This window comes from Protopterus annectens, chromosome 9.part0, assembly GCF_019279795.1.
Source record: "Protopterus annectens isolate FY-2018-M chromosome 9.part0, PAN1.0, whole genome shotgun sequence".
Taxonomy (NCBI): Eukaryota; Metazoa; Chordata; order Ceratodontiformes; family Protopteridae; genus Protopterus; species Protopterus annectens.
Genome location: NC_056743.1, coordinates 576,577,377 through 576,593,685, shown reverse-complemented (window position 1 = coordinate 576,593,685; position 16,309 = coordinate 576,577,377).

Here is a 16,309-nt window from a genome sequence, read left to right as displayed (position 1 = left end):
GCCATTTAGCCCAAGATTTGTTTCTTAGATTGATTTTCTGCCTAGTGTTGTTGGTTAGCCAGGGAGCTGGTTTAGCTTTGTTTCTAATAGTTCAACTAGGGGCATGGTGATCCAGGATAGATAGGAAAGTGGAACTGAAGTATTCTACTGCTTCATTAAGTGGGAGAAATTTTAGTGGGGACCAATTACATTGTATTAATTCAGCTAGAAAATGTTCAGAGTTGAATTGTTTTTTTGAACGTAGTGTTCTGTATGTGGTAGGTAATATTAGGCCGGTTTTATGCCTGATAACATAAGTAAGTGAGTGGTCGCTTAGGTCTTCTGGAAGGATACCTGCTTCGTAGGTTAGTTGAGGAGTATTAGTAAGAATCCAGTCTAAGGTGGTTTCAGTGTTGTTGGTTTTATTGGTTCTGGTAGTACTATTAATGAGTTGGTTAAAGCCATAGGTTCATAGGTTCATAGGTTCATACTAGGCTATCTGCCCTAGGGCATTTATAAGCCTAGCCAGAGTATGTTTGGCTTTCGCCACCCATTTTAAATTAATTTTGCTATGCCCTTTTTCGAGGTTAGTATACTGTGCCTCTGTCTAACAGTGACACAGAAGTGATACCCGGGGTAAACCTATGATCTCCCATCCACTCATCAAGATTCCTCTTGAAGAGAGTCAATGAGGGACTCTGCCTAACCTGGACTGGGATTTTATTCCATAGTGAAGGGAGCCTCTGGGTTATGAATCTGTCCCTCCAGCATGTCCTATTTATTTCAGTGCTGAGGTTCAAGTCTCAGCTGTAGCTCGATGGGATTTGGATTGTTTGAGGTGCAGCATCTCCCTTAATTCCGGGTTGGACATGGCCTTATACGTCAGGCACAGGTCACCTCTGAGCAGGCGGTATGCCACTGAGTAGAGCTGGAGTTTCTTTAACCGGGTAGCATATGGCATCTGTTTGAGCCCTTTGATCCTCTTGGTGAGGTACTTTTGGGGTCTTTCCAGTTGCTGCAGGTGTTTGGTAAGGTACATCCCAAAAGGGCATTGTACTCTATTATGGGCCTGATGAGGGATGAGTAAAGAGGCACGATGACCTCTCTAATCTAGATGTGAATCCCTTCATGATTAGGTGGGCTATATAAAATGTTTTTCTAACCACTTTGGCCACGTGGTTGTCAAATGAGAGATTGCTATCAACTTGGGTCCCCAGGTCCCTAATGACGTCTTCTGTACTTAATGGATTACCACCTATGTGGTAATTTGTGGGCACTTTGTTTTTGCCAAAGGGATGACTATACACTTTTGGCATTTAGCTTGAGACCATGGCTCTGGCACCAGTTGTCTGTTTCTATGAGGCCCTTTTGGAGGATGCTTGTGTCGGCTGGAGAGTCGATTATGGCGCCCAGTTTGCAGTCATCTGCGAACTTGGTCAGCCACAGTCCTTCCGTGTTGGCCTGTACCTCTGAAAATATATACCAAACAAGAGAGGTCCCAGGACTGAGCCTTGTGGGACGCCACTTGTAACTGGTTTGGAGTCTGACATGGCTCCAGCAATTCTAACCATGTGGGTTCTGTCCTTGAGCCAGTTTGCAACCCATCTAGTGACATAGGGTTTATATTTAAGCTGGTGAGCTTATCTATAATGCCTGAGTGGGGTATTGTATCGAAGGCTTTTGCGAGGTCCAGATAGGCTGTGTGGACCACCTTCCCTTGTCAATGGCCTTGGTGACTGTTTCAAAAAGTCAACCAGGTTTAAGAGGCAGGATCTGCCCTTAACAAAGCCAAACTGGGTAGGATCCAGTGTCTTTAGGTCCCCAATATCTTTATTTATGAGGTCCATGATGATCCTTTCCATAGCTTTGCAGACCAAGCTAGTCAGGCTTATGGGGCGATAGTTTCCAGGGTCCGTTGAGGCACCACCTTTGTGGAGAGGGACCACTGTTGCTGTACGCCACTCTTTGGGTACATATCCTGTAGTAAGGCTGAGATTGAACAGTAGTTTTATGTTTGGGTTTAGCTCTTCTTGGAGTTCATGTAGGGCAGCCTGGGACACCGTCTGGTCCCATTGATGCTGTGTTTTTGCTTTGGAGAGGCAGCTCTCACCTGAGCATCTGAGATGTCAGGGGCAGCACTCTGCTGGGATAGATATTTGCCCTTTTGGTGGGGGGGAGAAGTTTGCGCTGAACCTGTCAGCTAGGATGTTGGCAATGTCTGTGGGATCAGTGTATTTTTTGTCATTTTGGACTAATTCTGAGCATATCTGGGAATTCCACCCAGGTTCCTAACATAACTAAAGAAAGCCTTGTGATTATCTTTAGTGTCCTGTGCAATTTTTCTCTCAAAGCTGGCCTTTGACGATTTTATGAGTGCCCTTAGTTTTTTGCTAATACTGATCAGAGATGCCTTCCCTTTTTGGGATTTTGCTCTATCATGTAGTAGCTTCCTCCTTCTATTGTATAGTTTGTTTATGGCTGGGGTCCACCAGACAGGTCGTCTGCCTTTGGAGGATTGGGTCTTGGTTTTATTTGGGATTGCATGATCCATGCATTCCTGAAGGTGTTCATAGAATGCATTTATAAAGGATTCTGCGGTCTGGGCCGTATTTTCCACAGGCCCGGGGGCTTTGAAGGATTCCACCTCGGTTTTGAGGAGTGTGAAATTTGCTTTAGAGAATGTAGGTTTATATGGGAGGTGGGGTTTGTACTATTACATGAATTCCAATCAATGTTAAAATCGCCTAGGACTAGTGTTTCTTGAGGGAGATGGGTAGAGAGTGAACTGAGGATGCATTCGAGTGAGTTGATGTTATTTCCTGGGGGAAGATAAACACATATGATATTTATGGCTTTACTGCTGTTGAATTGAAGTTTGGAGCAGATCACCTCTGCCTGTTTATCAAAGCAAAGAGTCTGATCTATAATGCTAATTTGGAATTGTGCCTTATAGAGAATTGCTACCCCTCCTCCCTTTTTTGTAGTGCGATCAAGTCTAAAGATGTTATACCCAGGTGGGGTGATTTCATTGTCCTTGATGGAAGGCTTTAGCCATGTTTCAGTTAAACATAGAATATCAAATTGATGGATTTCTAGAAGGGCATGGACTTCAGTTGTTTTGTTACAAACACTACGTATATTGAGATGGGCAATAGAGAGAGAGTTGGTGGGAGTAGTCGATGATAGAGAAGTAGCTATATCTTGTTTTTTGTAGGAGGTGGTGGTATTGGGGTGGTGTGGGCCAGGGTTAGGATTAATGTCTCCATCCAATAGTAAGTGGAAGAGTTTAAAACATTTTGGCTGGAGAAGTTTGTGAAAGATATTGATTAGTTTCCTAGATTTTGGTTTTCTTAATTTGACTTAGGCAAATCTATGGTATTTGGTTAGTATGTAGTTGGGTTGGGGAGTGAGATTTATGAAGGTATGAGAGAAAGTTGATATAGTTGTAGAGGTATGTTTAGAGGGAAAAGGGAGAGTAGAGTAAAGTGGATATTCATAGAAGGTTAAGAGGTAGGTAGTAATGAGAGAGGAAAAAAGTGATAAGCAGATAAATAGTTTAAGTTGTGAATGAGTAACTGTTGTGGGCATAGTAATTATTGGGGAGGTGAGCAAGGAGGAGATAGGTAGCTTGAACTTGTGGGGGGGAGTAGTAGTATGACTTTAAGTAAATAGGGGTGGAGGTTGGTAAGTTAATTAGTGGTGTTATGTTCTGTAGACAATGTGATAGTTCCTTATTTGATTAGGTTAGGTAGGATAGGGGTGTGGTCACTAGTGCTATAAATGTAGGAGTACTGGGGGCGTGTGGGATTTGGGGGTAGGGTAGGGGAGAGGAGTGAGCCCGAAGGGCGAACGGAGTGGGTAGAGACAAGAGAGTGGACACCCAAGGGAGACAATCAGTAGAAAGGGAGAAATGAGCAGGTAAGTTTGAAAGTGTGAGAAAGCAGAAGTAAGTTAGCAGGCTAGTGTAGCATACATATAGTCAGGAGAAAGGAGTTAGGTTACTGTAAGGTGCTTAGACTTGTAAGAGACTTTGGGGTGTAGTGAGAAGTGTACACTGGGATAAGGGTAGGGAGATGCAGAACAGGTTCTAGGAAGAGAAGAAGCTAAAAACAGAACAATAAAGTTGGGCTGAGAGGTCTAGTAGAGAGATAGTGGCAGAGCCTGTGATACTGAACAGTAAGGTAAGGCACCACCTAGTGGCCAGTGTATTAATTGCAATAAGACCCCACTTACAAGGGGGGCAGGCTGCAGGAGAGAGGGAGTTGGGCTAATTAATACAAGAGGAGAGAATAGGTTGTCTGTGCAAGTAGGCTAAATGCACAGGTAAAATATAGTTGGGGGGGGGTTGTAGGCTGCTGGCTATCCTGAGTGGTAAACTTGCCTAAGGTAGCAGGGTTCTTAAACCTGAAATATTGGTACAAAGCTCAGGTATGTAGGAAAGCACATACTTTCACTGTCTTAATCAAGCTGGCCTCTCAGGGAGTTGGTGGGTAATTCCAGAGTTCAGACAACTTCCAAAGACTTCAAGGAGAGTGATTTGCTGGTCTTTAGGTACTGAATGTACAGGTTCACCAGGCTGGTAATAGTAGGAAGAGAGAGGTAGTGAGATAGATAGTATTAGTAGTTACAGTCAGCAGAAAAACAGGTGGACAGTCACATCTACAGTTATTAGACAAAAAACAGTAAAATCTCAAAATTGTTCTAAAACATCTAGTCAGTAAGGAAATTCAATCAATGTGAACATACAGAGAGTACATTAAACAACACAGATACTGTAACAGTTCTAAAAATTCACAGGTATTTGTCACAAAAACTCTAATTTGTTTAAAACATCTAGACATTAAGGTAATTCATACAAATTGAACATATAGAGAGTACAGTACAGGTACTGTTACCATTCTAGAAATTCAACTACAATATGTACATATACACAGTTAGGAAAGAGCAATGTTAATTGTGTAGTTATATGTCGATGTTATCTAGTGAAATCAGTTGTGCTAACTTATATGGCTTAGGCAGTAACATAAATTACAGGATTATCTATTGGAGCAAGTAAAGCTGACTGGAGTTATAATTGGCTTAGTGTATCGCTTATTTCAATTTTAGCTACCAATTAGTATATTAAATGGCAATGTATGAAATGTCAGTGCGACACTCTCTGCTAAAGCACGACAGCAGGTGTCGAGCCTTTCGAAGCAGTTCAATAAGCCCAACTCTAATAGGGAGATAGCTTCGGTAGAGTCGGCATTTAAATTGGAAAGGTCATTTACACAGCAAGTTGACATAAAGAAAAAAAATATATAGAGATATAGGGCAGTAGTCCATAGAAAATTCCTACAATGGAAGCAGATGTTTTAAGAGCAAGCATGCATGATCAACGGAATTGTAACACTACCTAAACTCAACTAAAAATACGTACAAATAGCCAGCTATAACAGAGCTATGTTAGTAACAAAGTTATGTAGCAATGCTATCTAGGTGGAATCAGATGTGCTTACTTCTATGGGATAGGCAGTACATAAACACAGGGCCATTTATAGGAGCATGTAAGGATAACTGGTGATGTACTTGGCGTATAGTGTCGCTAATTTCGTTGACCCGCCTTTTACTTTTTTTAAATGGGGAAGAATAGAAAATCAGTGCAAAATGCTCCGCTAAAGGTGCGACAACAATTGCCGATCCTTTAGAAGCTTCACAGAAGCACAGCTCTATGTGGGTGGTAGCGTCTTTAGAGACAGCGAATGAGCAGAAACAAATATAATACACAGCACGAGAAACTAAAAGAACATGTAGAGATATAAGGCATAAATTCAAGAGAAAACAGTCTTCCTACCATAGCTGACTTTCTATGAGCAAGCAGGGATGGTCTGTGCAGTTTGTTTGCGAGCTTTTGAAGTGGAAGCGATAGACATTAACAATTAAGATACACAGCATACAGTTGTGGAGCATGAATGAGGCCACGTTGCAAATTAATCATATAGCAAGTATCTAAATATAATCCCACGTGTGAACGCTTTGTGGGAGCAATGATACCAGCAAACCTTTGTTACTAAACAAAAAATGTTAACATCGCAAACATTTAAGAACAGCAGCAATAATTCAACAAAAAATAGGCAAATATTCACACTACAGTAGTAGGTAAAGTACAATCGTAAACTTACGATAGGACAAGCACTCAAACAGAGAGCACAACAGCCAGGTAGGTAGCATGGGAAGAAAGATGGCGTCCAATATTAAGGGGTATATTTATAAGGTGAGCAGGGGCGTGAGGGCAGGGGGGAGGGGAGTGAGTCATATATAAGATGTGGGGCAGAAACCGTGAGATAAGGGAAGGTAGGAATGTTAATAGGGAAAGGGGTAGTGTGTGTGGGAGGAACCTAGAAGTGTAAGTATAGGAGTAGGTGGGGAATAGTGGACATAGCAGGATGTAGACCAAGGGTGAGGAGTAAAGGAGAGGGGGATTGAGCACTACCGTAGGAGAGGGAGGGATACCAAGGGTATGAGAGCGATAAGGGGGTGAAGGTTAGACTAGATAGCCAAGACAAGAGAGTGGACACCCAAGGGAGACAATCAGTAGAAAGGGAGAAATGAGCAGGTAAGTTTGAAAGTGTGAGAAAGCAGAAGTAAGTTAGCAGGCTAGTGTAGCATACATATAGTCAGGAGAAAGGAGTTAGGTTACTGTAAGGTGCTTAGACTTGTAAGAGACTTTGGGGTGTAGTGAGAAGTGTACACTGGGATAAGGGTAGGGAGATGCAGAACAGGTTCTAGGAAGAGAAGAAGCTAAAAACAGAACAATAAAGTCGGGCTGAGAGGTCTAGTAGAGAGATAGTTGCAGAGCCTGTGATACTGAACAGTAAGGTAAGCCACCACCTAGTGGCCAGTGTGTTAATTGCAATAAGACCCCACTTACAAGGGGGGCAGGCTGCAGGAGAGAGGGAGTTGGGCTAATTAATACAAGAGGAGAGAATAGGGTGTGCGCGTAGGCTAAATGCACAGGTAAAATATAGTTGGGGGGGGGGGGTTTGTAGGCTGCTGGCTATCCTGAGTGGGAAACTTGCCTAAGGTAGCAGGGTTCTTAAACCTGAAATATTAGTACAAAGCTCAGGTATGTAGGAAAGCACATACTTTCACTGTCTTAATCAAGCTGGCCTCTCAGGGAGTTGGTGGGTAATTCCAGAGTTCAGACAACTTCCAAAGACTTCAAGGAGAGTGATTTGCTGGTCTTTAGGTACTGAATGTACAGGTTCACCAGGTTTCACTGTCTTAGTCAAGCTGGCCTCTCAGGGAGTTGGTGGGTATTTCCAGAGTTCAGACAACTTCCAAAGACTTCAAGGAGAGTGATTTGCTGGTCTTTAGGTACTGAATGTACAGGTTCACCAGGTTTCACTGTCTTAATCAAGCTGGCCTCTCAGGGAGTTGGTGGGTAATTCCAGAGTTCAGACAACTTCCAAAGACTTCAAGGAGAGTGATTTACTGGTCTTTAGGTACTGAATGTACAGGTTCACCAGGTTTCACTGTCTTAATCAAGCTGGCCTCTCAGGGAGTTGGTGGGTAATTCCAGAGTTCAGACAACTTCCAAAGACTTCAAGGAGAGTGATTTGCTGATCTTTAGGTACTGAATGTACAGGTTCACCAGGGATAGGACAAGCACCCAAACAGAGAGCACAACAGCCAGGTAGGTAGCAGGGGAAGAAAGATGAATGATAGACAGTATTACATTTTGACATTAGCAAAAGTTTGGAACTAATGCCCGGTAACCTTGCTGGCATCATATCAGAGTACACACTTATGACATCTGGAAAGAAAAAAAGTAAAATAAAACGTCCATAATAGAACTGAATGAAATGTTTGGTGACTATTTTGTTATTTTATTTTCTGAGTTTGCTGTGTTATTTGATTATTATTATCTGTATTATTCTGTATTATATTATTCTAATGTATTATGCATCAAAACAAAACATTATGTTTCATACAAGGCAGGCATGTTGCTAGTTGTCCCTTTCATTAAGGTGCTGTGGTACCGATAAACGAACTTAGAAAACTATATAAGTTAACTAACTTATAAAACTATATATAGAACTAACGAGAACCGAAATTCGTGCTATGCAAAGTAATTTTAATCTGCATATAGGAGGATTCTATTGCTAATGGAGGGAGTAGGTTTCCAGCTCTTCATGAAAACAATATCTGTTCTGTGGCTCTAAACATCTTTTCTTTTTGTGTGAAGGGATGAATAAAACTCAGTTTGCCTAAAGCCTATACAGACATAATTGTACTGTCAAGACATTTAAACAAGAAAATCCAAATGAGACACATCAATGCATTCATTAAGCTTGGAGGGTGGAATGTTAAATTCCCATAACAAATACTGATGATTTTTCACTTCCCATTGATATTTATTTAAATCTATAACCTTATAAGGGTTTCAGTTTCAAGCTTGTCTGTCAAGAAAATTTATAGAAAGATACAAATGAGTAAATGGATGGTTCTGTTTACAAAAAATGCATCAGAAGTAGTTTATTTACAATGTAAAATTTTGCAAGCTAGGTTAGTGCTGAGTTTTTACACATAAATAAAAGCACCGTAGTTATAATTAAACTGCGCAAAGTTTGCAGCTGGAACTCTGTGTCACTGGAGGAATATATATCTATATCTATATCTATATGCATATCTATATCTATATCTATATCTATAGGGAGATGTGTACATTGCAATAAATGAGATGTTGGGATGTGATATATGTATGAAGGCAGCAATGTACACAAATAAAAAGTACAAATGCATTTTCTTACATTGTCTGTTGCTTTTCTGTTATTTACTATTCATCTTTGTCACAAAAATATATTTGCCTGCTCAACTTAACTATGATCGCATATGCTTATGTTAACTTCACCACCCCTTCAGGGATTGAGCCTTGGCAAGGCAAGAGAACAACTCTTGACAATGTCTTTCTGATATGAAGTTAGAGCAGAAAGTTTCATGATGAAGGAAACAGTCTCTGATCGATGGCTACAAACATATTTTCATAACTGCTTCTCAGAAACTAGAGTATCTGTTTAGTCTAACAAACTCCATAATGCCATATTTACTATGAGAAATGGACTGAACACTGCCTGGGAATTTACTGCACTTTGACAGATTCCTGGAGTACTAAAACTGACAACAACGTCAGTATAATGTTCCTTTCAATGAGGAACATCATAAAACTATGAATCATTATTTCTCACAATTGCAATATTTGCTTGCTACATTCAGACAAGAAGAAGTCATATATTACTGTAACCATTTATCACTGCAACAGGTCATTATTAGAGTTTTACAGGATACATGGCAACTAACTAAAGTTACTCTGGTCAGAACATGAGATTTTATATCAGAAACATTTTAATGAGAAATACTAACTATAAAAAAAAGAAAGAAAGAAACTGGAAAGCATCAAATCTCACTTTCTTCAAATGCAAGACAGGGCGAATGATCAAGGAAATAACGTTAATGCTGGAAGTAGTTGAAATGCGAGTCTGAGTGGGATCAACCACTTAGATTAGTTACAATCATGGAGTTAGATGACGTAAGTCAAATGAATGTAGGAGTGCAAGGGGAAAACACTTGCATTTTCAAGTTTTTGGAATGAGATGTTTGCAATACTTTTAGTGAGTTTGTTGTGTTAGGCTAAGTGCTGTGGAGTGATTGTTGGCTATGCATTACATGAGCATCAGTAGCAGCTCGTGCCATCGGACTGCATGACTGCAGCCCCCCAGCTGTAGAAAGAAAGAAAGAGAATTAAAAAAAAAAAAAAAATATTTATTTTGTATACATACTAATACTTGGTTATACTGGCTGGCTGCTCCTTAGCTGTCCAACTGACAGACTCACTGTGCTGTTATTAGTCCTGGAACTCGAACTGCGCATGCTCGTTGAGTTCCAGGTTTTAAAAAAAATAAAACTAGGTTTTGTAAATCCAGACTGCTGCAAAAGCAGTCCAGAAGTGATCAGTGTGATGCCCAGAAGTGTATGCGGTTTGTAACCGCAGTAAAGTAGAAGGAAATGAGACTGCCATGTCCACAGTCACGTGCGTGACATGGGTGGCTAGATGGAAACTGACTAGTTCTCACGCTCTTATCTTCCAACACGTTGCATTCTGGGAAAAAGAGAGCGAGAATTGAAACAGTCACTTTGATTTACAGTCACGGAGTTCAACAGTTCATCAGCTCAAGAGTTTATGCAGCTAAATGCATGCTTTGAATTGGAACATCTGGCTGCATCTGTTCAGCTCTCAGTAAGTAGTAAACAGATTATGCAGCTTTTGGCTTCTTAAAGCTCACTGAACAACTAGTTAGTTATATCAACACATGGGTTTAAGCTTTTCTATAGCTTCAAGTAAAACTTACACCTCTAGCTGTTAAAAACACTAACATATTGCATTTGCAAATTATGTAATCATATATGATTGTCCTTATCAAAAGAGTTGCTGCTTTTCCTGGTCACAAGGCTGCACAAAAAGTAAATTTACATGAGTACTGTGACCCTTTATTTCTCGTTTAACCAACTAAAAATGTATGTAAACATCACTTTAATGCAGTGTATATTCTACTGGAATAAGTGGAGAAAAGTTTCTTTATGTGAGATACATAGAGTTTTTTTCTAGTTTGATGTTTTGATAATTAGTTTACCTTACTGTCAAACAATTAACTAATACAAAACAAGTGTTTGCTGTTTTTTTTTTTTTGTTAACCATCTAGGCAAAGTGAGCACTATTGCTTAAGTAGTGCTGCCACATGCTGGTGTAGTAAGTTATCACAAGAAATGTGCTGTTTAAGGTTCATAGGTTTATAGGTAGGTACTAGGCTATCAGCCCTAGGGCCTATACAAGCCTAGCCAAAAAGGTACCCTGGTTTTTGCAACCCAAGAAAATAATTTTCCTGTGCCCCTGTCGAGCAGAGACACAGAGGTGATCCCCGGGGTAAATTTCCCATTTCCCATCCAGTCATCAAGATTCTTCTTGAAGAGTGCTAACGAGAAGCTTTGTTTGATATAGATAGGTAGTTTGTTCCAGATTATAGGAAGTCTCTGGGAAAGGAATCTATCCCTCCAGCATGTTCTATTTATTGTGGTGACAAGGTTTAGGTCCCTAGAGTGTGTAGCTCGGAGAGATTTGGATTTCATTAAGTGGAGCATGTTCATAAGCTCTGGGTTTGACATAGCTTTGTATATTAGGCAGAGATCACCTCTGAGTAGGCGATATGCGATGGAGTAAAGCTGGAGTTTCTTGAGACGATCTGCATAGGGCATCTGTTGGAGGCCAGTAATCCTTTTTGTGAGGTATTTCTGCGGCCTTTCCAGTTGTTGTAGATGTCTTCTGAGGTACATACCAAAAGGGGCATTGTACTCTATAATGGGTCTAATGAGTGACGAGTAGAGGGGAACAATGACCTCTTTTTTCCTACATGAGAAACATTTTGAGATGAGGTGTGCCACGTAGAAGGATTTTCTTTTTTTTTCAAAACAACGTAGAAGGATTTTCTGACTACTGTGGTGATGCTATTATCAAAGGAGAGACTGGTGTCTACCTGTGCCCCAAGGTCTCTTATCACACTTCCGGTGTTAAGTAGACTACCACATATGTGGTAGCTCATGGGTACAGAGTTTTTACCAAAGGGGATGACAATGCATTATTTGGCATTGAGCTTGAGGCCATGGCTTTGACACCAGACATCTGTCTCAGTGAGGCCTTTTTGTAGTATGTCCACATCATTAGGAGTTTCAATTATGGCTCCAAGTTTGCAGTCATCTGCGAACTTCGTTAGCCAAAGACCTTCTGCGTTAGCCTGTACTTCAGAAAAGTAGATATCAAACAGGAGAGGACCCAGGACTGAACCCTGTGGTACTCCACTTGTCACTGGTCTGAAGTCAGATTTGGACTCTGCTACTTTCACAATGTGAGTTCTGTCAGTGAGCCAGTTGGCAACCCATCTTGTGACATAGGGATTAATACCTAGTTTAGTGTGTTTATCTATAATTCCAGAGTGGGGGATGGTGTCAAAAGCCTTGGCGAGATCTTGATAGGCTGTATGAACCACCTTACCCTCATCTACGGCTTTGGTGACTGCTTCAAAGACGTCAATCGGGTATAGGAGACATGATCTGCCTTGTACAAACCCGACTGGGTGGAGTCCAGAGTTTGGAGATTACCAATGTCTTTGTTTATAAGTTCCATGATGATACATTCCATGGCCTTGCAGACCAGGCTCGTTAGGCTAATGAGGTGGTAGTTCCAGGGTCCGTGGTGACTCACCCTTTGTGGAGTGGGATTACTGTCGCTGTGCACCATTCAGTGGGCACAAAGTGTGAGGTGAGGCTATGATTGAACATGGTGCTTAGGTGGGGTGCCAGATCATTCTGTATTTCATGTAGAATGCAGCCTGGGATGTTGTCAGATCCCATGGATGCTGTGTTCTTATCTTTGGAGAGTGTAGTTTTTACCTGTGCAGCCATGATTACAGGAACTTTGCATTCTTCTAGTATAGAGATGGGCCCTTTAGGGGTTAGGGTGAGTAAAGTTAGCACTGTACCTATCTGCCAGGATGTTGACAATATCAGTTGGTTCTGTATAGTTATTGTCACTGTGCTGTAACTCAGAGCAGATCTGAGTGTTGCCATTGAGATTCTTGACATAGCTATAGAATGCTTTGTGGCTGTCTTTAGAATCAGTGGCAATTTTGTATTCATAACTAGCTTTGGAGGATTTTATGAGGGATCTCAGCTTCTTACTGACCAGGGAGTTCTTCCAGTCATGGGATTTTACTCTTTTTTGCAACAGTTTCTTTCTTCTGTTGTAGAGTTTGTTTAATGCAGGGGACCACCAGATTGGCTTAATTTTTTTTGGAGGATAGCATCTTGTTTCTGTTAGGGATAGCATGATCCATGCACTCGTGTCAGTGCTTATAAAGTGTATTTGTGTAGGATTCAGCAGTCGTACCTCTAATGTCCGTCTGCATGGGTGTTGTGAAGTTTGCCACGTCTGTCTTAAGAAGTGTGAAGTTGGCTTTGGAGAAATTTTTTATGGTGGTTTCCCTAATGGGGGGCAGGATGTGGATGTCTAGGCTGATTAGCTTGTGGTCGGATCTGACCAACGAGGAATTGACCTCTGGTGTGGAACACCGGTCACCCATGTTGGTAATGACCAGGTCTAGGATATTGCTGCTCCTGGTGGGGGTGTGGATAAGTTCATCCAAGGCGTTGGAATGTATGAATTCCAGAAAACGTTGAGCAAAAGAGTTGGTACATGAGTAATTTTCTCAGTTAATGGTGGGGTAGTTGAAATCACCCATTATTAGGGTGTTGGGTTATACCCTAATATTTTCCAATGTATCAAGAAATGAGGAGTGGGAATCCTGGAGCATGGTGGGGGATCTGTAGCAAGTTACAATTTGGAATGCGGTCTTGCCCAGAGTTAGTTGCACTTGGATAATCTTGGATGCATTATGCTGAGCAACTAGCCTAGAGATGTGGATATCCTTAATGAATATGGACTTGCCTCCACCTTTAGTGTTTCAGTCCAGGTTAGGTGGCCAAAAGGTGTGGTATCAATTATAGCCTGGTAATGCAGGGGTGCTCTCTGGAGCCTTGAACCAGGTCTCTGTCACTGCACAGATGTCAATGTTCTTCATTTTTAGGAGTGTCTCGAGTGAATGCATTTTGAGGTTTAGACTTCTAGCATTGAGTAGCATTACCCTCAGATTTTTCTTGCTTGTATCTGTTACGGTGGTGAATTTGTCATTTGAATCTTGCCTAAAAAAGGCACTACAGGGATGGTAAGAGACTTAGCTAGTATCCGAAATCCCAAGGGCAACAGTTGCAGGTTACTGTAGTTATTCTGCAAAATTAGTTTTGAAAAAGTTTTATCCTGCATTTGTCATTTTTAAATGTATTATATGTATATGATATGCTGAAGTGAAACATAATGCATCTCATTTGTTTAATGTATTTTTTCTTTTATGATTTTATTAATTTGTTAACCTTGGATACATCTATTAGGCACATCTTATTTACTGGTGTATTCCAGAAGCACTCTCTGGTTGAAGGATATAGTTATAAAGCTTGTGGAAACTGTTATAATCAAAGTCCATAACTATAAGATAAAACTGTACTGCCTTCTTTTCACTTTTGGTAAAATGCCCACGTTTGATTCTCAGAATAAATCAAGAAATTAGGAAGAAATAGTCTATTGCTATTCTTCCTCAATGACACTTTTGTAGCAATGTTTCTGAACTGTCCACCTGTGTAACAGTCAGCTTTACAAGAATGCATGGTTTATCAGAATTACATATTGATTTCAATATAGGGAATTCCTATTTCCTTGTGGTGCATTGATTTCACAGTTAATTTTATAAAGTGAAATATCTGCAAGGAAACACTTTTTGGAACATTGAGTGTGACAATCTTTTTATTTTGCATCATTCTGAGAATGTCCTCTTTGGTGAAGATACCTAGTAGCTATGAACATGTTATCAGTTTGTCATCCATTCTTTATTGCAATATTACTAGCTTATCATTTTTAATGTAACATAGGCAATTTATTCCTCAAGGGCAACAGGCACTTTATTTGTAGATGAAACAATGAAATATAAAGTTGTTTGTTAGCAGCAACCTCTTCATTAGTTACAGATCTCTTTAATGTGGAATTATTTAGATGACTTTTACTTCTGCAGAGATTGTGCATATTTACTGGTATTGGTGAATTATAGAAGTTCGAATAGACTTGTGATGGAAATGTTCTGAATTGGGCAGTTTATTCATTATTGGTGCATGCATTTTATTTCATTGTTTACTGGAAAAATGTTGAAAACAAATTTAAAACACCTGCTAACAAATGTACTGTATTATACAATGTAATTTAATACAATCAGGAAGGTGTATAAAAGAACACATGTATCTTTTGTGTGCAAGGGGCCTATGATTTGAAAACAGCCCAAAGTTAATCTTTATCTGCCACTGGCCAGATGTATTTTCTTTGAATGTGGGTTTCAATGCTGTTTCGGTGAATGTGAGTTTCAAGGGCAGAGAAGTTTTAATGCCAAGTCTATTTTCATTGTGAGACTGCATTGTTTTGTTTAGCACATGTCTATTAGTGTTTGTGCTGTAAAATGTAAAATAAAACTTTTAAATGAAATCCAAATCATCATAGAAGTAAGGCAGTATGCACATTACAGTGTTTATGGTAAATGGGGCGAAATAGCCAAGTAATGGGACACTGGAATGGCTGCAGGGGGGAGGCCTCATTCGACCATGATTTTGTGAGGGGGGAAGAGCGGCAAACTCAAAGACAGCCCCAGCTGAACTACACCTCTCAACTGTCCAGATTTTCGCAAAATGAAAAGATTTTTGTTTCTTATTTTTGGTTTGTTCCTCAAAAAAATTTTGGTTTTCTAGCAAATCATTTAGGAATGAAGTCACTAAATAATGACAGACAATGAGTTTCAGACTTCATATCCTTCAGATAAATGCATGCTAAGAGGAAGACCTGCTATTCTATCAAATGCCTAAGTTTATACAAGAACAATTTTTAGTACTGTTTGCATGTTCCCCCAACATATTTGGCCTTGCCCAAATTTTCTGCATTAAGAGGCTGAGAGGTACATGCAAATGAATCACTTTATACAATTACGTATATCCAAATCTTTCAACTGTCCCTGATTTTGGCTCAAAATGATGCTCTACACCTAATACTCCCTCTGCAAAATGGCAATTTTGGAAAAAATGTGGAGGGTTTACAATTAATAAATAATTGTAATGATCAGAGTTATAGATTACTTTTATTTCAGAAATGCATGTAGATTCTCTTATTTTGTCAGCTGCTCAACTTAACAGTACTAATTTAAAAAGTGTCCCTTCCTTGAGAGGTTCCCAGCTGTATTGTGTGACTATTTTATATTTTTGCATCACATTTTTGGTCTGTTTTTCATAAAATTGTGGTTTTCTGGCAAATTAGTGGCAAATCATTAAAGATTGACGTTAGAAAATAATGACAGACATTTGAGTTTCAGATTTCATACCTTTCAGAAAATTCATAGTAATGCAAGACCCACTATTCGATTATCTTTCTAAGTTTATAAGAGCAATATTTAAAAATTATCCTTATTTTTGAGCCTTTTTCCCACTTCTATTTATGGCTTTGTCCAGATTTCTTGCTCCAAGGTTGAGAGTATGACAAATGTGTCAGGGCCATCACAGTCAGCCAGAGACATTTCAAATTATGATATACTTGCTGCACCCCACTCCCCCATGCAGTGACTCTGGATGTGCCAATCCTCGACTCCGACTTGGCCGATAC